The sequence below is a fragment of the Mobula hypostoma genome, unplaced genomic scaffold, assembly GCF_963921235.1.
Source record: "Mobula hypostoma unplaced genomic scaffold, sMobHyp1.1 scaffold_130, whole genome shotgun sequence".
In the NCBI taxonomy this organism is placed as follows: Eukaryota; Metazoa; Chordata; class Chondrichthyes; order Myliobatiformes; family Myliobatidae; genus Mobula; species Mobula hypostoma.
The window spans coordinates 96,583-117,951 of record NW_026948240.1 but is presented as its reverse complement, the minus strand read 5'-3'; the positions used below and the strand labels follow the sequence as shown (position 1 = coordinate 117,951).

The following is a 21,369-nucleotide window of genomic DNA, read 5'->3' as shown; positions in this document are numbered from 1 at the left end:
CACCGGTCACCTGATCCCAGTTACCGCAGATCGTAAAGCGAGATTGAAGCCTTTTCTATTTATTTGTGTTCTTCAGTTGAGTCAAGTTTCCCTCTGTGGTTCCAAAGCAGAAGCTCAGTCTGTCTAATATTTCCACACAATTAAAATGGGGAATTTGTTTATTCTTATCACGTACTGAGCTACAGTGAAAATCTTGCCCGACCTACCATCCACACAGATCGATACATTACAACAGTACATTGAGCTGATATACGACAAAACAATAACTGTAACAAAGCATTATGGCTGCAGAGAAAGTGCAGTGCAGATAGACATATGGGGCAGGTCATGTCGGTTACATTGTGAGGTCGAGTCCATTTTATTGGACTGGAGACCATTAATTTGCTTACAACCGCAGACGGGAAGCTGTCCATGAGCCTGGTGGTATGCGCTTTAAGGATTTTGTATCTCTTCCCCGATGGGGGATTGGGTGTTTCTCTGTCCCTGTACCTTCCCGTACTTGTGCACTTGGGAATAAATTCAACAGGACCTGAGACAACTCAGTGAGATTTGATTAGTGATGATCACCTTGGCAGCTCGGTAGGTCGAATGTAGAGGGACAGTACACTGTTAAATGTAAAGAGACACTGTACTCACTGTTGAATGAAAGTCCCTGAACAGTGTCGATGAGCAGAGGGATATTGGATCCAAGTTCACAGCTCCCTGAAAGAGACTGCACAGATTGATCGGGTGGTTCAGAGCTGCAACGAGAGGCTGGACAAACTTGTGTTGTTTTCTCCAGAGCGGCGCAGGCTGGGGTGAGACTGGATGGACATTTATAAGATTAAAAGAGGAATAGATAGAGCAGACAGACGATGTATTTTTCCTGGGTGTTGAAATGTCTAATACATTTAAGGTGAGAGGAGATGTGAGGGGCAAGTGTTACGAGATCAGAGGTTTCATTTTGCTGTGGGTGTCACTGTGAGAGAGGCTGCAGGAGGCGGGAGTATGACGTCAGTACACTGACTGCTGGAGCTGAGAGAGAGAGACAGACAGAGAGAGACAGAGAGAGAGAGAGAGACAGAGACAGAGAGGGAGAGGAGAGAAAAGAGAGAGAAAGAGAGGGCGAGGGACACACACACACACACACACACACTTTGCAATACGACTCGACGACTGAAAATCTTCTGTGATTTGTATTTCCTTTTCCCAGCGTAGAATCTGTGAAATTCTTTGTGATTACTTTCTCGTTGCATTTCAATGTGGATTTACAAATTTCCCCATTCCGTGGATAACTGAAACTTGCCATCTTGAAACTTTCAGAACTGTTCCTAAACTTGACAGTGTGGCAGCCACAAACGCATAACACTGTTAACTTCTGTATAGAAGAGTAGTTTGTTTAATTGTCTCTATACTAATACAGATAGTAGTTTATACTAATACAGACTGAGTTTGTGGTCTATCGCTGCTGTACATAACACAGAGTGACGGGCGGGTCGCTGGAGTCTCTCCCTGGGTTGTGGGACCCACCGGTCACGTGATCCTGTTCGCCCCGCCCATTGAACCGCAGACGGGCAGCAGCGCGTCTGCTCCCGAGGCCCCGCCCTCCGAATGACGCAAGTCTCTTCGCGCATGCTCACTGTCGCCAGATGGACGGTGTTTGCCTTGCCGCTCAGTGCTGAAGCGGATCGTCTGCGGGATCGGGAAGGGACGATCGCCTCCTTGATCGGGGAGCCGGGGGTCGCGATCACTGTCTGCGGACCGAAGATATCACTTTCCCATCGGTGAGTACTGAGACCGATCCCGAGCGGGGAGATCTGATGTTGGCCGTCAGCCCCGAACGGCGGGCCAATTACTCATTTAGTACCAAGTTATCTGGGCTCGTCAGAAACGTGTCGACTTCACTTAATCTGCATTGAACGACCCAAACCAGGAGCCCAGGCTGTCTCTTTCCGCAGAATTGAAATGGAAGTCCCGCCAACAGGTCACGTGAGGCTATTTAGCCCCGCCCTCCGCTTTGTGACACAAGATCACGTGGTGTGTGCTCACACTCCCCCATGGGTGGTGACTCTCCGGGCCCCCTGGTAGCAGCAGAGATACAGAGGAGCAGATTGAGAGGCAGATTCTGGAAAGGTGCAAAAATAACAGGGTTGTTATCATGGGTGCCTTTAACTTCCCTAATATTGATTAGCACCTGATTAGTTCCAAGGGTTTAGATGGGGCAGAGTTTGTTAAGTGTGTCCAGGACGGATTCCTGTCACGGTATGTGGACAGGCCAACCAGTGTGAATGCCATACTAGATCTAGTATTAGGTAATGAACCAGGTCAGGTCACAGATCTCTCAGTGGGTGAGCATCTGGGGGACAGTGACCACCGCTCCCTTGCATTTCACATTATCATGAAAAAGGATAGAATCAAAGAGGACAGGAAAATTTTTAATTGGGGAAGGGCTATAAAGCTCACACCTGCGGGTGGGAATTGGGATGATGTTTTTGCAGAGAAATGTACTATGGACATGTGGTCGATGTTTAGAGATCTCTTGCAGGATGTTAGGAATAAATCTGTCCCAGTGAGGAAGATAAAGAATGGTAGGGTGAAGGAACCATGGGTGACAAGTGAGGTGGAAAATCTAGTCAGGTGGAAGTGTAGATCGTGTCTAATAAGCCTGATAGAGTTCTTTGAGGAGGTGTCAAGGCATATAGATGAGGGTAGTGCAGTGGATGTGATCTACATGGATTTTAGTAAGGCATTTGACAAGGTTCCACACGGTAGGCTTATTCAGAAGGTTAGAAGGCATGGGATGCAGGGAAGTTTGGCCAGGTGGATTCAGAATTGGCTTGCCTGCAGAAGGCAGAGGGTGGTGGTGGAGGGAGTACATTCAGATTGGAGGATTGTGACTAGTGGTGTCCCACAAGGATCTGTTCAGGGATCTCTACTTTTCATGATTTTTATTAATGACATGGATGTGGGGGTAGAAGGGTGGGTTGGCAAGTTTGCCGGCAACACAAAGGTTGGTGGTGTTGTAGATAGTATAGAGGATTGTCAAAGATTGCAGAGAGACATTGATAGGATGCAGAAGTGGGCTGAGAAGTGGCAGATGGAGTTCAACCCCGAGAAGTGTGAGGTGGAACACTCTGGAAGGACAAACTCCAAGGGAGAGTACAAAGTAAATGGCAGGATACTTGGTAGTGTGGAGGAGCAGAGGGATCTCGGGGTAATGTCCACACATCCCTGAAAGTTGCCTCACAGGTAGATAGGGTAGTTAAGAAAGCTTATGGGATGTTAGCTTTCATAAGTCAAGGGATAGAGTTTAAGAGTTGCAATGTAATGATGCAGCTCTATAAAACTCTGGTTAGGCCACAGTTGGAGTACTGTGTCCATTTCTGGTCGCCTCACTATTGGAAGGATGTGGAAGCATTGGAAAGGGTACAGAGGAGATTTACCATGATGCTGCCTAGTTTAGAGAGTATGGATTGTGATCGGAGATTAAGGGAGCTAGGGCTTTACTCTTTAGAAAGAAGAAGGATGAAAGGAGACATGATAGAGATGTACAAGATAATAAGAGGAATAGATAGAGTGGATAGCCAGGGCACCATTGCACAATACAGGAGTACATGGCTTTAAGGTAACGGGTGGGAAGTTCAAGGGGGATATTAGAGGAAGGATTTTTACTCAGAGAGTGGTTGGTGTGTGCAATGCACTGCCTGCGTCAGTGGTGGAGGCAGATACACCAGTGAAGTTTAAGAGACTACCGGACAGGTATATGAAGGAATTTAAGGTGGGGGGTTATATGGGAGGCAGGGTTTGAGGGTCGGCACAACATTGTGGGCCGAAGGGCCTGTAATGTGCTGTACTATTCTATGTTCTACGTTTCCTCTATGTTGTGTTGGGGAAATCTAATGTTGGCCACTGAGTCCCGTTAACTTCCCCCAACTCGCCTCGCTTCCTGAGGCTCCTCGCATTTGTCGCTGAGCTTTAGGCTGTTGTCTTCTCCCCGAATGGGGTGGGTGAGAAAGGAGAACGTCCCAGGTTGTGGGGATCTTTCATTTCACTGCCTGCTTTACCGAGGGACTGGGAAGTCGAGGGGGCAGAAGGGTTTCTGTGATGTGCTGATCTGTTTCCAAAGGTCTCTGGAGTTCATCACAGTCACGGGCAGAGTAGTTACCATGGAAACGTGTGAAGTGTCCGGATGAGAAGCTTTCTATGGTGTGTTGATAAAAATTTGGTGAGGGTCAAAGTATATATGGCAAATTTCTTGTTGTTTGTTCTAACTTTGTCATTTTAGGATCTGTTATACAGTAGTATGTACTATTAATTCAGTATCTGTGTATTGCTGGGGGACCATCAATGATTGTCTTTGATCCCTTCTCCCACCTGATTCCATGTGCTCATCCCTGCCCATCTTGTTCAACCTCTGTCCAGTCTCCTCACCCCACCCCACTGCCCTGCTTCAGTGATGTACATCAACCATCTGGGTCAACCTCTGTCCAGTCTCCTCACACCCCCCCACTGCCCTGCTTCAGTGATGTACATCAACCATCTGGGTCAACCTCTGTCCAGTCTCCTCACCCCACCGCACTGCCCTGCTTCAGCGATATACATCAACCATCTGGGTCAACCTCTGTCCAGTCTCCTCACCCCACCGCACTGCCCTGCTTCAGCGATATACATCAACCATCTGGGTCAACCTCTGTCCAGTCTCCTCACGCCACCCCACTGCCCTGCTTCAGTGATGTACATCAACCATCTGGGTCAACCTCGGTCCAGTCTCCTCACCCCCCCCCCCACTGCCCTGCTTCAGTGATGTACATCAACCATCTGGGTCAACCTCGGTCCAGTCTCCTCACCCCCCCCCCCCACTGTCCTGCTTCAGTGATATACATCAACCATCTGGGTCAACCTCGGTCCAGTCTCCTCACCCCACCCCACTGCCCTGCTTCAGCGATATACATCAACCATCTGGGTCAACCTCGGTCCAGTCTCCTCACCCCACCCCACTGCCCTGCGTCAGCGATATACATCAACCATCTGGGTCAACCTCTGTCCAGTCTCCTCACCCCCCCCCCCACTGCCCTGCTTCAGTGATATACATCAACCATCTGGGTCAACCTCTGTCCAGTCTCCTCACCCCACCCCACTGTCCTGCTTCAGCGATATACATCAACCATCTGGGTCAACCTCGGTCCAGTCTCCTCACCCCCCCCCCACCCCACTGCCCTGCTTCAGTGATATACATCAACCATCTGGGTCAACCTCTGTCCAGTCTCCTCACCCCACCCCACTGCCCTGCTTCAGCGATATACATCAACCATCTGGGTCAACCTCTGTCCAGTCTCCAAACCCCACCCCACTGCCCTGCTTCAGTGATATACATCAACCATCTGGGTCAACCTCGGTCCACCCTGTGTCCCACCTCCTCAATGTTATATATCAGCAATCTTCTAACCCTTGTTGTTATTGTGAAGTGTTCTTTTGCACCTTTGGCCTCGCTGAGTTATTTCCAGAATCAGTTTTTGTTAGCTGGAATGCCAGAGGGTCATCAGGTACCAGTTGTGTTGTGCATTAGTGTGGAGGTGCTGGTTTTTGAACTATGACTGGCTTACACACTGCAGCATTTTCCTGGCAGCAAAGAGTACTGGGAGAGTCCTGTGATCTACATTCCAGGCATATGGAACTGTTACTGTTTTGGTTTTGACTTTGGTTAGTGCTTCTACAGATGGGGCTGGATGGTCGTCCTTCTGCAATGAAGCAGAAATTTCAAGCAGCTGGACATTGGTTGTGTGGAAGTCCCAGATTGCACTATCCAGTGTGAGATGGGGTGGGAGGATGATGTGTGAGATTTTCAGGGTCAGTGAGTGGCAGGTTCAGCTGTGTGAGGTTGGATCCTGGGATATCACAGTTTTTGCTCCAGGTAAAATGGACCCGGGCATCGAGCTGCTTGGGTTTATGAGGTGTTGAGCGAGTATTTCTGGTCTGGGATCAGATGTTTATTTCTGGAGTTCCTTTGGAAGCAATGACTGCTAATCTGAGGAGAGGCTATGAGTAAAAGGGCTATTCCGTGTTTACAGCAGTAGAAATAGACCCATGAGTTTGGTGTTCAAACTGTGTTTGGAAATCCCCCCTGTCTGTCACTCGGTGGAAATCAGACAGAATCTCAAGTTGCTGGAGATTGGCACTAAAAACTGAAAATGTTTGAAGTCATTCTGATGAAACATTATTAACCTGAATTGTAAAGTGTGTTCCTGTCCCCAAAGCTATTCCTTACCTGCTGAGTGTTTCTGGTAATTCCAGTTTCTTTTTATTACATTCACTCTGGACTGGTTTATATTTCCTGAAATAAACCTGGTTTAACTTGGAAATGGAAATGGCTTGTTTTGTGATCGTAGTGTTATGTGGTCGGCAACTATGAATATAGAATTGAGACAGGTTTCATAAACAAACTGAAACATTTATTAAACTCTGCTCAACAATTGTGAAAAGTAAACTAACGACTAACTTAACCGGAAGTTAACTGCTATATGGCAATTTAACAAACAGCCAAACTCTGGAACAGTTCTTGAAGAGGTAAATTCGAACACAGTCTTAAAGTGGTAAATTTGAAAGTCCAAGTGATTTACGCAGTCAATAAGGAGAGACTTCTCTGGAAACGGATTTCTTCAAAGATGTGACGTTACTGCTGATTCTGTCCAAAGGATTCACGTCAAAGGAAATAAAACAGCTTAAAGGAACTGACCTTTTTCTGGATGGTGAACACTGCACAAACCTTTCCTGAGCTTGCAGGGGTTATCTCAGATGCAGGTCACTAATTCTGAATGAAGATTCCATAAGGTCGATCTTTTATGAAACCGCCAAACGACACCACCTTTACTCAATCCTTCAGGTTCCTGTAGTTTGGTAAAGGTCTTCACTCTCCGATACTAGACTGCAAAGGTAAACAAACAAAACCTGGCAGCGATTGGCGAAACTGCCAGCACAACGGTTTTACCTTAAAATAGAAAATAGAACTTCGCTTTGAAACAAAACTGCATAATGAGATGATTACGCAGCAAAACTAACTGATGGAGTAACTGACGAACTAACTCTGTAACAACAGGGGTTTCCCCATGTACACCTGTTGGAACAGGTCATCACATGACCTCACACTGGTGGGAAAATTACTTGACCCCACCAAAACAACACGATTACATCGTGCTCACAAGATACTCCATTACATCATGGTCATAAGACAGTCACAAGATACCCACAAGGTATGTAACAGTAGAACAGTAAAGAAAGCACAACATTTCCCCCTAAATTATCCTGGTACCAATTTGTCTATTATTCCTGGAAATGTGTTTGTACGGTTGTTGCAAACAAGGTTTACAAGAATAATCTCAGGAATGATGGGCATTATGTATGAGGAGAATTTCATGGTTCTGGGCCTGTGCTCGATGGAGTTCGGAGGGACGGTTGGGGTGGTAGAGAGATGTATGGTCAAGTAAACCTCCCGAATGCTGAAAAGCCTGGATACAGTGGACATGGAGAGGATGTTTCCATTAGACGGAGAGTCTGTGATCTGACAGCACAGTCTCAGAATAAAGATGCTTCCCTTTAAAACTGACATGAGAAAAATTTTTTGGCCAAAAGATGTCGGATCTGTGGGATTTGTTGCCACAGATTTTGGTTGAGGCTGCCATTTGGGTGTATTTTTGACAGAGATTAATATATTCATGATTTCTAAGTAACTTCGGGGTTACAGGAGGAAGGCAGGAATATGATGTTGGAATAAAAATCAGCCATGGTTGAGTGGTGAGGCAGACCAGATGGATTGAATCACTTAATTCTGTTCCTGTGACTTATGTCTTACCGTGACTGAATGATGGGTTGTTCTTATCCCACATCGTTTTGTGATGTGTGAGGGACAATAATAGATTGTTCACTGAGATCATTATATCTGCCTTCAATGTTTAAACTTCAGTGAGTTTTGTTCTTAGTAACATTAAGCAGAAATGTTTTTTTCTCCTTTTTATTGTTATTGTGCTTCATTATCTTTCACGTTAAAGTTAGACCTGCGGTGAGAGATTTATTGGAAGAAAAACCCCAACTGGAAGCAAACCACGACTGAAGACGAGGGAACAGCAACAAGTGATCCAGCCCAAGGGTTGAGAGCATCAACTGGAGAGAACCCATCTGACTCGGAGGATCCAGTGATTCAGTCAGGGGAAAGTTTGGTGAGTCTCATTTACTCAAACACTGGTCCTTTAGACATTGCATACTTGTACAAAGGATGGTAGGAAATAGTTGGGGTGAGACTGAATGTTCCCAGAGGAACCAGTTATGCCTCTGTCAGACCCAGCTGCAATCACTCCAGGTCTGGTGATGTGCTTCCAGCAGCCCAGCCCTTTAAAACCACGCCCATTCTGTGGAAGTCGAATCTGGATAAAGCCACTCAGTGATCGTATAAGTACAAACTCTTTATTCCAAGCACCCGGGGCTATTCAGTTATTCGCTCAAACAGGAACAGTCCATGACTGTTCCTGCCCAATCCACTAACTGACTAACAATTCCCCTTACACCACAGATATATCCGTCCAGATACACCCCACACAAGACAGGCTGGAGCCAAAGTTATTTGCTAAAGACAAATTACAAAATAGTCATAATGTCTTACACACACAGAACAGACTGAAGCTGTCCTATCTCTACACATGAGTGCACAAGGAGATAAGCATCCTGAAACCCTAGCTAGCTACCCTCAAGAAGAAATATGGCTCAGCATGGCTTAGCACATCTGTTGATCATCAGCAGTTTCTTTCAGAAAAACAGACTGCTATTGTTTAACGACGTGTTAATCCTTTTACATAATTTATCATTCCCTCCTTTTGATCATTACATGATCAACAAAGCAGTAATTTTTCACAGAGAAAGCAACTGAGTACAGCATTGACACATCAGTGGGTAATAACAGCGCACAACAGTAATTATAACAATGACATGTAGAATTATTAGGCCATAATGCAATATCATGCTCCACATATGACTGAACAGGCCTTCGAAGACCATCATTTTGACCCTTCGGTGAACCCATGTAAATCCTGTCCAACTTTCTTAATGCTGCAGTCTCCTTGGCAGTGTGGTCAGAGAGAGATGTAATGTTAGTAGACTCATCAGGGATATAGGTGCAGCATTCTGTGTCAATAATAGCACAGGTTCCCCCTTTCTCAGCCAGGATAAAATCTGAAGCCATACGACTCTGTAGGATTGTTTGCCAGCTTGCAAACATGTCAGTGGATATTTCTGTTACTTGGGCCTGTGTTTCTGTCAGGGCCCCTGCAGTATTGTGGCCAGCTCCTCAAGTGCTGCAGCCAGATTGATTATCTCTCGTGAATTCCTGGCTACTCCATAGGAGAGAAAAGTGATCATCCAAAATCGCTCAGTCTCAGTTATTCCTCTCCTCTGCTGGGCACCTGCAAGTATGGCCAGGATGCATGTTTCCCAGTATAGGAAGTTCCGTTTGGTGGGGGCCTGAGATACCATCTCTCAAAACACTGACAGCCACAGTCATCTCTGACTGGAACATAGCTCCTCACCCCTCTTCCCCGGGTGTTGTTTAAGAAAGCCCAGGCTGAGAGTTCCTCACTCTGGTTGAGCGGGATTACTGACATTGGAATCATAGATTTACCACGCTGTGGAATTTTGGCACAAACCCAGCAGGCCCCTAGTTCTACCTGTTTGGCATACGTGTGACAGAGAGACAGAGAGTTAACACGGGGGCCCCCGGATGCTGGGGTGAGCCCTCTCAAAGACATGAAGACAAACACCACTATCAGCCAATACATTTTCCTTTTGTCCGAGAGAGTCCTTCTACTCTGCTCCTTCAGGAACATGTTTGTCGTCTGTTCGATGTTCGATGTATCCACCGAGATTGCCCCTTCAGTTTCACAGCCGTGGGAGTGGTCAGTAACACCTGATACGGTCCTCTCCACTGAGGTCCGAGTTTCCTCTATCCCAGTTCTTGATCAGGACAAAATCCCCAGGTTCTATGGTGGGATAGTCACTCCTCTCTGCGGGGTAGTTCTCTTCCTTGCAAGCCTGTCGTACCTGTGAATGTAATGCTTGGAAAATTTTGGTTAGTTGGCATCTGTATTTCCCCATCTCTTCCCCTAGAGAATGCTGTTACGTACCCCGTAACTGGGTTGCCAAACCAGCAGAAGTGGACCACTCAGTTGGAGTCTGGATTACTGGAACTAAGAAAGTTTTATTAAAGAAATCAGCAACACAGTACTCTAATCAAAAGGATATAAATGCAACAGTTTAGCAATGATAAAACACACATGCACACAGAACTAGGACAATAGGATCAATCAAGCTCTATCACAGTCTAGCGGTAAATGATCAGTTTCAAGTGATGCAAAGTTCAGTTCAATTTAGTTCAGTTCAGTTCGCAGTAATCGCTGTTGTGGAGGAGAGAGAGAGCGAAAGCGAATGAATATTCAAATCGGATTCCAAACAGACCTTCGGTATTCCTCGCAGTTAGCTTTCGGGCGAGCCCTTTGTAATGTCTTCTGAGGTCACCAACTGTGACCCCTCCATTCCAGATACGATCGTTCCTCTGCGGTGAATCCGGCACCCAGGCAAGGGTGGACACACACACCAGGTTCCCGCCGACTCCTACCTTTCCACCCTGTGCGTCTCTGGCTGGTCCCGTGACCAGACCTCCAAAACTATCACCAACTTGTGGGGGCACAACGCACTTCCAGGTTCTCGTTGTCTCGTCGTGTCGTGGTGTCCTTTGCCTTAGCGAACCTGTTCCTTTTATCCCCCTGCTGGGGTATCGCCTGTCCATCAAACTTCAAACAGTTTCAGGTTCAAAGCAACCGTCTTGACAATACTCGGAACTGTGTCTCCTTTTCGTTAATCTCTCTCATCCCCCATTAACATTCCTGAATGTTCCCCCCATTGTCCTTCTTATCGGCATCAATCTTCTGATAACTTGGTATTTTGTCACAATGCATATCCAATTTTGCTGGAAGACTTTCTGGGAGCAATGGTACACCAGGTCTTGGTCCCCAGTGTATCCTCATGGGCCGTCCATAAATGATTTCAGCTGGTGACAGCCCTGTTTTCCCCTGAGGGGTAACCCTCATGTGGAATAGGGCTAACGGTAAGACCTTCAACCAAGTGAGTCCAGTCTCTGCTGTTAGTTTGGCCAATTTACTCTTCAGAGTGCCATTGGCTCTCTCCACTATGCCAGCGGCCCGTGGGTGGTGTACATAGTGGAATTATTGCTTGATAACTAGTTTGGTATATATCTCTTGGTTTACTTTCGCCACAAAGTGTGGGCCATTGTCAGATCTCAGCATCTCTGGCAATTATTGCAAGTACCTGGAAATTATTTCCCATAATAATACCTTCACAACAGTCATAGTATTATTATTGGTAACAGTCACAACACACTGGAGGAACTCAGCAGGTTGGTCAGCATCCGTGGAAAAGATCGGTCAACGTTCCGGCCCGAAACGTCCTGACGAAGGGTTCCGGCCCGAAACGTTGACCGATCTTTTCCATGGATGCTGCCCGACCTGCTGAGTTCCTCCAGCGTGTTGTGAGTGTTGCTTTGACCCCAGCATCTGCAGTTTATTTTTTGGCAGTATTATTGGTGTTTGGAATAGCTTCAATCCATCTATTAAACACATCTGTAATAACTAAGCAGTATCTATTGCAATGTACTCTGGCCAATTCAATAAAATCAACTTGTAGACACGAAAAAGGTCCACCTAGCAAGGGAGTCGTACCTGATGTTCAGGATACAGGTTACCAACCATTCCCTCCTTTCCGAGGCATGTACAATTATGTATATAATCAACCAATATTCATTAAAAACTGTGTCGGAACACAAACCTGTCCCACTGGGGTGATCCAAAAATCTGGGTCGGGGTCTTTCTGGCACCCCATCTGGGACCACAGTTTGCACTCCTCCTCAGAGGCGTCCCCCTGAAAAGTATGTACCTCCCGCATGTCTGGCAAACCCGTTCTGCTTCAGTCACGGAGGGTTGTTTGACGGGAACCCGAGGGGACTGCAATTACTGAGGATTGTGACGCACTTTTCACTGTCTTACCTGCTAAAGCGTTGCCTTTAGTGACCCGGTCGGACATGCGGGTGTGGGCTGCACATTTAATAATGGCCAAAACTAGAGGTATCTGTGGAGCAGTGAGTAAGTTGTTTACAAAGGTAGCATTACTAATGGGGTGGCCAGAAGAAGTCAGGAACCCCCATTTTCCCAGAGAGCCCCGTAGTCATGTACAATTTCAAATGTATAACGGCAGTCTGTGTAAACGTTTGCACTTTAGTCTGTTGCTAGGATACAGGCACGAGTGAAACAGCTCAGCCTTCTGGGCGGAGACAACTGTTTCAAAAGACGACTGCTCAATTACTTCACTGTCCATCACTGTCGCATAGCCAGAACATTGTTTCTCTGCTGGATCCGCAAAAGAGCTTCCATCCACATAAAACATTGCCTCGGCCTTGAGGGGGTATTGTGGAATGGATAGCACAGTCTGTCCTTCTTTCACGGTGATCCGGACGGGGGCGGGGGGGGAGAGCAGTTGGTGTGGCCAACTTCATGGCCTGAAATTGCCCATAGATGGGGTACAGCATCCTGGGTTCGGTCAATATTAAAAGGATGTCTTACCAGATGTCCCCTCTTCACCTCTGACTCCTTCCATTATCGGAGTTGGCCCGTGGCCAGGTCTTGCTGGTCTCCCTCGGTGCTGGAGGTTTGTTTTGTCAGGTGTAGACAAGGAGCCCTAGGCTCTTTGGCTTGAACCTAGGGCAAAACCTAATGGTGGTATGGGGAACAACCAGTCCTGTCTGTCGCCAAAGGAAATCCGGAACTTCGGCCAGTAATGCACTGCCCTCTCTTCCTTTAACCTTTCCAATCACCGAGACTGGGAACCTCTGTCCCTCGAAGGGTGCATAATATTGGTCTCCTCAGTTCAGCACCCCGTAGGGTCATAGCACGGGGTCACATGGGGGTCGACCGCTGACAGAAGGGGTTCAAATGCAGTGGATTCCAGATTAAGTGCCCACCACTGGGGCGTTGGAAATTGGAAAAGGTGTTGGTTGTTCGCTAGTCCCAGGGTGATACCCTTACCTGTGCATAGAATCTCGACTTTCAACAGACAGCAAGTCTCTCCCTGCTAGATTACACCCCAGACTGGTGGTGACTGTAATTGAAACCTCACTCTGGTTCCCCTGGATTTCCACCTGCAGTGGCTGGGCACATGAATATGTACGTTCCGTGCCTTCAAACGCAGACAGAGTGATTGTTGCGTCTGATAGCTGGAATCCCTTTTCTGATACTATTTCCTGACCGAGAGTGGATGTGGTTCTCCCCGTAGCAATCATAAACGGAACTGGAATTTTAGCAACTTGCAGTATCCAGTATGAGGCTTCCAGAGTGCATACACAGGAATCACTGAAAGCTGTCCTTCCTCCTGCTCGTGGATTAGGCAGCATTTGGGTGGGCAGTTGTCATTGTGGAGCCATTAACTCTGCAGTTTTATTGCATTCTTCCCTCCCTGCTCGGAATAATCCTTGGTATTTCCTATCTGGATCTCAGGGTATAGGGATTTCCCCTTCCTTGCCACTGCTGTTTTACCCGAGCGGCCACCGTATCTGAGTACTGGGAGGATTGGGGTTTGAGAGCACTGGGTGCACTTGGCCCCTGGTAAGGTGAGGGTTACGATGGGTGCCCACTCCTCATCACGGTCACTGTCCTCAAACAGGGTCAGTATGCCAGACATGGGTTCAGGATCCCTTGTTTCCCTATCAGTTTGAGCTTCAGACTGACGTTCCTGCCCTTCTCTCCTATCTAGGTCTTGGTTTGCTTACGTTGTTTTTCCTGCTCTTGTTTTCGGTGCCCATCCACCCAATCACGCTCCGCTTTTAGCATCTCCCAACCTTTGGCGTTCCTTCTGCGGTACATTCCTCTATCCCTTTGTCACATGCATTATTCCTCCAACTTGCTGATCATATACTGTTCCACTTTACATCTGCCTTTTCCTTCCATTCCCTTCTCAACAATTTCCACTTCTTTCCACAGTTCTTTATCCATAGGAAATTTCCTGCTTGTTCACATGAGATAATATCCCAGGTTCCACATCCCCCCCCCCCCCACCAGTGGCCACATTTTGTTCCCCAATTTCTTAGTCAGCGCTGCATTCAACATTCACAAATCTTTTTCCTGGGTAAAAAAATGCACAGTAGACGATTTATGTGCACACTGGTCATTACAAATTAGAGGGGACATTGGTGGGAAGGTGGGGAGATCTCCAGTGTCCCTGATGCTCTCACCTACAAGATGTGCATCCAGCTGCAGCTTGTAACCCTGCACTTTAAGGAGTTGGAACTTGAAATGGATGAATTTCGGATCATCCAGGAGTTGGAGTGGGTGATAGATATGACATGAAGAGAGGTGAGTTACACCCAAGGTGCAGGACACAGGAAACTGGGTGAGAGTCGGGAAAGGGGATTATGTTAAATAGCCATCGCAGAGTAATCTTGTTGCCATCCCACACAACAGCAGGTGGACCACTTTAGAAACTGTTGGTGGGGATTCCCTGGCAGAGAAAAGTCAAAAGGGTGATAGGGGATTCGTTGGTTAGGGGAACAGAACAAGAGGGGTCTAATATCCTAGTGGTAAGGCTTGCTAGTGCTAGTGTGGGGAGAGGGTGATGTGGTTAAAATAAGTTGTAGGGGGAATGGGAGCCAGAATGACAGGACAGGTAGTGGGGAGGGTGAATTGAATTGAATTGACTTTATTACATACGTCCTTCATATACAAGAGGAGTGGAAATCTTTACGGTTCGTCTCCATCTAAATGTGCAATGTGTAATTTTCGTAATTTACAATAGATAGTTTACACATAGAATAGCCAATATATCATAGAAATGCAATTGTATCAGCATGAATTGATCAGTCTGATGGCCTGGTGGAAGATGGGCCTTTGCTGTGGCACCGTTTCCTGGACGGTAGCAGCAGGAACAGTTGCTGGTTGTGGTGAATTGGGTCCCCAATATCCTTTGGGCCCTTTTCACACACCTGTCTCTGTAAATGTCCTGAATTGTAGAAAGTTCACATCTACAGGTGCGCTGGGCTGTCCGCACCACTCTCTGCAGGGTCCTGTGATTTAGGGAAGTACAATTTCCGTAACAGGCAGTGATGCAGATAGTCAGGATGGCCTCAATTATATCCCTGTAGAAAGTTCTTTGGATTTGGGGCCCCATCCCAAACCTCTTCAACCATCTGAGGTGAAAGAGGTGCTGTTGTGCTCTTTTCACAACACAGTCGGTATGTACAGACCATGTGAGATCCTCGGTGATGTTTATGCTGAGGAACTTAAAGCTGTTCACCCTCTCAACCCCGGATCCACTGATGTCAATAGGGGTTAGCCTGTCTCCATTCCTCTTGTAGTCCACAATCAGCTCCTTTTTTTTGTGACAAAGAGGGAGAGGTTGTTTTCTTGACACCAGTCAGATGTTGTTCAGACCTCAGATAGAGTCAGCAATCAAATGGTTGAGCATGGTGTGATGAATGTGCTGAGCTGTGTATATCACAGTGCAAGAAGCATCGTAGGAAAGCCAGATGAGCTCAGGACAGGGAATTATGATATTGTAGCCATTATTGGTACTTGGTTGCACTCAACAGTCTGAGGGATTTAGAGGAACAAATTTGTAGAGAGATCGCAGACCATGCCAGGAAACAAAGGTTGATTCATTGAGTGATTTTAACTTTCATATATTGACTGGGACTCCCATACTGTAAAAGGACTAGATGGGGTAGAGTTTGTCAAATGTGCCCTTAATCAGTAAGTAGAATTCCTGACGTAGAAGTGTGCAAGGTGCTGTTAGGAATTGATCCAGGGCTGGTGACAGAAATTAGTGATCATAATGCCATGAGATTCAAAGTAAATATGGCAAAAGGGAGGTCTGGACCATGGGTTGAGATTCCAAATTAGAGAAAGGTCAATTTTTATGGTATCAGAAAGGATCTAACAAGTGTGATTTATGACAGGCTGTTTTCTGGTAAAGGAGTACTTGTAAGTGGGAGGCCTTCAGAAGTGAAATTTTGAGGGTGTAGAGTTTGGATGTGCCTGCCAAAATAAAAGTTGAAAGATATTGTTGAAAGAACTGGTGTACAGACCTTGGTTTTCAGGAGATATTGAGGCCTCAGATATTTTATCCCTCTAAATACCTCAGACTATTGGGTGCTAACAAGACTCATTAATGACTACAATATCATAATTCCACACCCTGAGCTCATCTGACATTTTTTTACTAGTCTTCTGTTGGTTTCTAAAAGCTTCCCAATAGTTTTTCCTCTTTTGTTTGCCCTCTCTTTGGTTTTTATGTTGGCCTTGGCTTCTCATTTTAGCCACGGTTGTGTCCTGCTTTTCCAATGCTTCCACTTCTTTGGGATGTATCGATCACTCAGCTTCCGAATTGCTCCCAGAAACTCCAGCCATTGCTGCTCCGTTGTCACTCCTGCCTTTTCCCTCCAAACAAGTTTGTCCAGCTTCTCTGTCATAGAAACATGGAGAGGTTCAGGACAGAAACAAGCTATTTGGCCCATCTAGTCGATGCCGAAAAAACATTTAAGCTGTCTAATCAACTACCTGCACCAGGACCTTCGCCCTGCATGCCCCTACCATCCAGGCTCCCAAACAAACTTCTTTTAGATGGTAAAGCCGAGCTCATATTCACCACTTGTGCTGACATCTCATTCCACACTCTCACGACCATTTCAGTAAAGAGCTTTTACAAATGTTCCCATTAAATTTTCACCTTCCCCACTTACCCATGACCTCTGGTCGTCATCCCACCCAACCTCAGTGGAAACAGCTGCTTGCAATTACCCTATCTCTACCGTCATAATTTTGTGTATTTCTAACAAATCCTCAAAGCAATGTATAATTTCCTTGTTTATGTTTAGAGCCTTTTTTAGGTGTATAAGATGATGAGGGGCATTGATCGTTTAGATAGCCAGAGGTTTTTACCCAGGGCTGAAATAGCTAACACGAGGGGGTATAGTTTTAAGGTGCTTTGAAATAGATACCGAGGGGATGTCAGGGGTAAGTTTTTTACCCAGAGAGTGGTGGGTGCGTGGAATGCCCTACTGGCTATTTCAGAGTATTTCAGTTACTGTGGGGACAGGAACCCATGCAGCTCAGTGGGAACAGGGAATAATACCAATGCAGAGAGTCCTACTGAGACAGGTCACAGATTGGAGATGGCAGAAATGTCCCATTCTTATTAAGACAGGAAGAGCATCAGAGAATATGTTGGTCATTCCAGATACTAGCTCTGTGCCCAGTTAGAAGATGATTTTGCTCTCCTACTTGGGTTGAACTTCACTGTAATAGTGTGATGTGAGAATACACTTTGACAACTCAAGTGACCTCATCTGAAAGGTTGTCCAACACTGATTGATGGATTTTGTAAATCTTTTTACAAGTTAATAATGACAAGGAATTTGTCTACAGGAATCTCGAACACAACACGCCAATTTTGCTGTCTCTGTCCAGATATTTAAGAAGTGGAGCAAGGGATTCACTCGATCATCCTTCCTGCTCAGACTGTGGGGAGGGATTCACTCGATCATCTGACCGACTGGCACGCCCGTCAATTTGCACAGGGGGGAACCCATTCATTCGATCAGACAGAGGAAATGGATTCAGTCAGTCATTTCAATTGAAGATATATCAGCAAGTTCACACTGGACAAGGCCATTCACCTGTTCTGTGTGTGAGAAGGGATTCAGTTGGTCATCCCACCTGTGGACACACCGGTCAGTTCACCCTGGGCAGAGGCTGGTCATCTGCTGAATTTGTGGGGAAGGATTCACTCGGTCATCTGAACTAATGGCTCACCAGCGAGTTCACACCGGGGAGCGGCCATTCACCTGCTCGGACTGTGGGAAGGGATTCACTAATTCATCTCACCTACTGAGACACCAGTCAGTTCACACCGGGGAGCGGCCGTTCACCTGCTCGGACTGTGGGAAGGGATTCACTAATTCATCTCACCTACTGAGACACCAGTCAGTTCACACTGGGGAGCGGCCGTTCACCTGCTCAGACTGTGGGAAGGGATTCACTTCGTCATCTCAACTGAAGGTACACCAGCGAGTTCACACTGGGGAGAGGCCATTCGCCTGCTCAGTGTGTGGGAAGGGATTCATTCGATCATCCCACCTACAAGTACACTCATCTGTTCACACTGGGGAGCGGCCGTTCACCTGCTCAAACTGCGGGAAGGGATTCACTCAGTCATTTGAACTGAGGGTACACCAGCGAGTTCACTCTGGGGAGAGGCCGTTCACCTGCTCAGACTGTGGGAAGGGATTCACTTCATCATGTGTCCTACGGAGACACCAGCGAGTTCACACTGGGGAGAGGCCATTTGCCTGCTCAGTGTGTGGGAAGGGATTCATTCGATCATCCCACCTACAAGTACACTCATCTGTTCACACTGGGGAGCGGCCGTTCACCTGCTCAAACTGCGGGAAGGGATTCACTTGCTCATCCCAACTGAAGGTACATCAGCGAGTTCACACTGGGGAGAGGCCGTTCACCTGCTCAGTCTGTGGGAAGGGATTCACTGAGTCATCCACCCTACAGAGACATCAGCGAGTTCACACTGGGGAGAGGCCATTCACCTGCTCAGTCTGTGGGAAGGGATTCATTCAGTCATCTGAACTGAAGGTACATCAGCGAGTTCACACTGGGGAGCGGCCGTTCACCTGCTCAGACTGTGGGAAGGGATTCACTTCGTCATCTCAACTGAAGGTACACCAGCGAGTTCACACTGGGGAGAGGCCATTCACCTGCTCAGTCTGTGGGAAGGGATTCACTCAGTCATCTGAACTGAAGGTACATCAGCGAGTTCACACTGGGGAGCGGCCGTTCACCTGCTCAAACTGCGGGAAGGGATTCACTTCGTCATCTCAACTGAAGGTACACCAGCGAGTTCACACTGGGGAGAGGCCATTCACCTGCTCAGACTGTGGGAAGGGATTCATTCAGTCATCTGAACTGAAGGTACATCAGCGAATTCACACTGGGGAGAGGCCATTCATCTGCTCAGTGTGTGGGAAGGGATTCACTTTGTCATCCAAACTGAAGGTACATCAGCGAGTTCACACTGGGGAGAGCCGTTCACCTGCTTTGACTGTGGGAAGGGATTCACTCAGTCATCTGAACTGAAGGTACACCAGCGAGTTCACACTGGGGAGCAGCCGATCACCTGCTCAAACTGTGGGAAGGGATTCACTCAGTCATCTGAACTGAAGGTACATCAGCGAGTTCACACTGGGGAGAGACCGTTCACCTGCTCAGACTGTGGGAAGGGATTCACTCAATCATCCTCCCTGATGGCACACCAGCTAGTTCACAGTGGGGAGCGGAAGTACACCTGCTCTGTCTGTGGGAAGGGATTCACCAGGTCACACACCCTACAGAGACATGAGCGAGTTCACAGTGGGGAGCGGCCGTTCACCTGCACAGACTGTGGGAAGGGATTTACTCAGTCATCCGAACTACAGGCACACCAATCAGTTCATACTGGGGAGTGGCCGTTCACCTGCTCAGTCTGTGGGAAGGGATTCACTCGGTCAACCGAACTACAGGCACACCAATCAGTTCATACTGGGGAGAGACCGTTCACCTGCTCAGTCTGTGGGAAGGGATTCACTAAGTCATCTCAACTGAACCTACATCAGCGAGTTCACACTGGAGAGAGGCCGTTCACCTGCTCAGACTGTGGAAAGGGATTCACTTCGTCATCTCAACTACTGAGTCACCAGCGAGTTCACACTGGAGAGAGGCCATTCACCTGCTCAGTGTGTGGGAAGGGATTCACTCGGTCGTCTCATCTACAGAGACACCAGCGTGTTCACACAGGGGAGAGGCCATTCACCTGCTCATTGTGTGGGAAGGGATTCACTCGGTCATCAAACCTACAGAAACACCAGCGAGTTCACACTGGGTAGAGGCTGATCACCTGCTCAGACTTCGGGAAGAGATTCTCTCAGCCATCTCCACCGAATGTGCACCATTGAGTTCACACTGGGGAGAGGCTGTTCGCCTGCTGTGAATGTGGGAAGCGATTCACTGAGTATTCTAACCTTATGTAACTCTCGCTTTGGCTAGCAGCTTAATATAGGGTGTGATAGCCCCCCAGCCCAGCCAAACTTAAGAAATCTTGTTCGGGTGGATGCTGCTTGATGTATCCCCAGTTACATAGAAACATAGAAAATAGGTGCAGGAGTAGGCCATTCGGCCCTTCGAGCCTGCACCACCATTTATGGCTGATCATCCAACTCAGAACCCTGCACCAGCCTTCCCTCCATACCCCCGATCCCTGTAACCCACAAGGGCCATATCTAACTCCCTCTTAAATATAGCCAATGAACTGACCTCAACTGTTTCCTGTGGCAGAGAATTCCACAGATTCACCACTGTCTGTGTGAAGAAGTTTTTCCTAATCTCGGTCCTAAAAGGCTTCCCCTTTATCCTCAAACTGTGACCCCTCGTTCTGGACTTCCCCAACGTCGGGAACAATCTTCCTGCATCTAGCCTGTCCAATTCCTTTAGTATTTTATACGTTGCAATCAGATCCCCCCTCAATCTTCTAAATTCCAACGAGTACAAGCCCAGTTCATCCAGTCTTTCTTAATATGAAAGTCCTGCCATCCCAGGAATCCATCTGGTGAACCTTCTTTGTACTCCCTCTATGGCAAGGATGTCTTTCCTCAGATTACGGGACCAAAACTGCACACAATACTCCAGGTGTGGTCTCACCAAGGCCTTGTACAAGTGCAGTAGTACCTCCCTGCTCCTGTACTCAAATCCTCTCGCTATAAATGCCAGCATACCATTCGCCTTTTTCACCGCCTGCTGTACCTGCATGCCCACTTTCAATGACTGGTGTATAATGACACCCAGGTCTCGTTGCACCTCCCCTTTTCCTAATCGGCCACCATTCAGATAATAATCTGTTTTCCTATTTTTGCCACCAAAGTGGATAACTTCACATTTATCCACATTAAATTGCATCTGCCATGAATTTGCCCACTCACCCAACCTATCCAAGTCACCCTGCATCCTCTTAGCATCCTCCTCACAGCTAACACTGCCACCCAGCTTCGTGTCATCCGCAAACTTGGAGATGCTGCATTTAATTCCCTCATCCAAGTCATTAATATATATCGTAAACAACTGGGCTCCCAGCACTGAGTCTTGCGGTACCCCACTAGTCACTGCCTGCCATTCTGCAAAGGTCCCGTTTATTCCCACTGTTTGCTTCCTGTCTGCTAACCAATTCTCTATCCACATCAATACCTTACCCCCA

General features: G+C 47.2%; 1 pseudogene; it reads left to right on the top strand.

The window, feature by feature from the left end:
* Positions 1-1,143: 1,143 nt before the first annotated feature.
* LOC134342147 (zinc finger protein 850-like) lies at positions 1,144-20,593 on the top strand (annotated as a pseudogene).
* Positions 20,594-21,369: the final 776 nt, after the last annotated feature.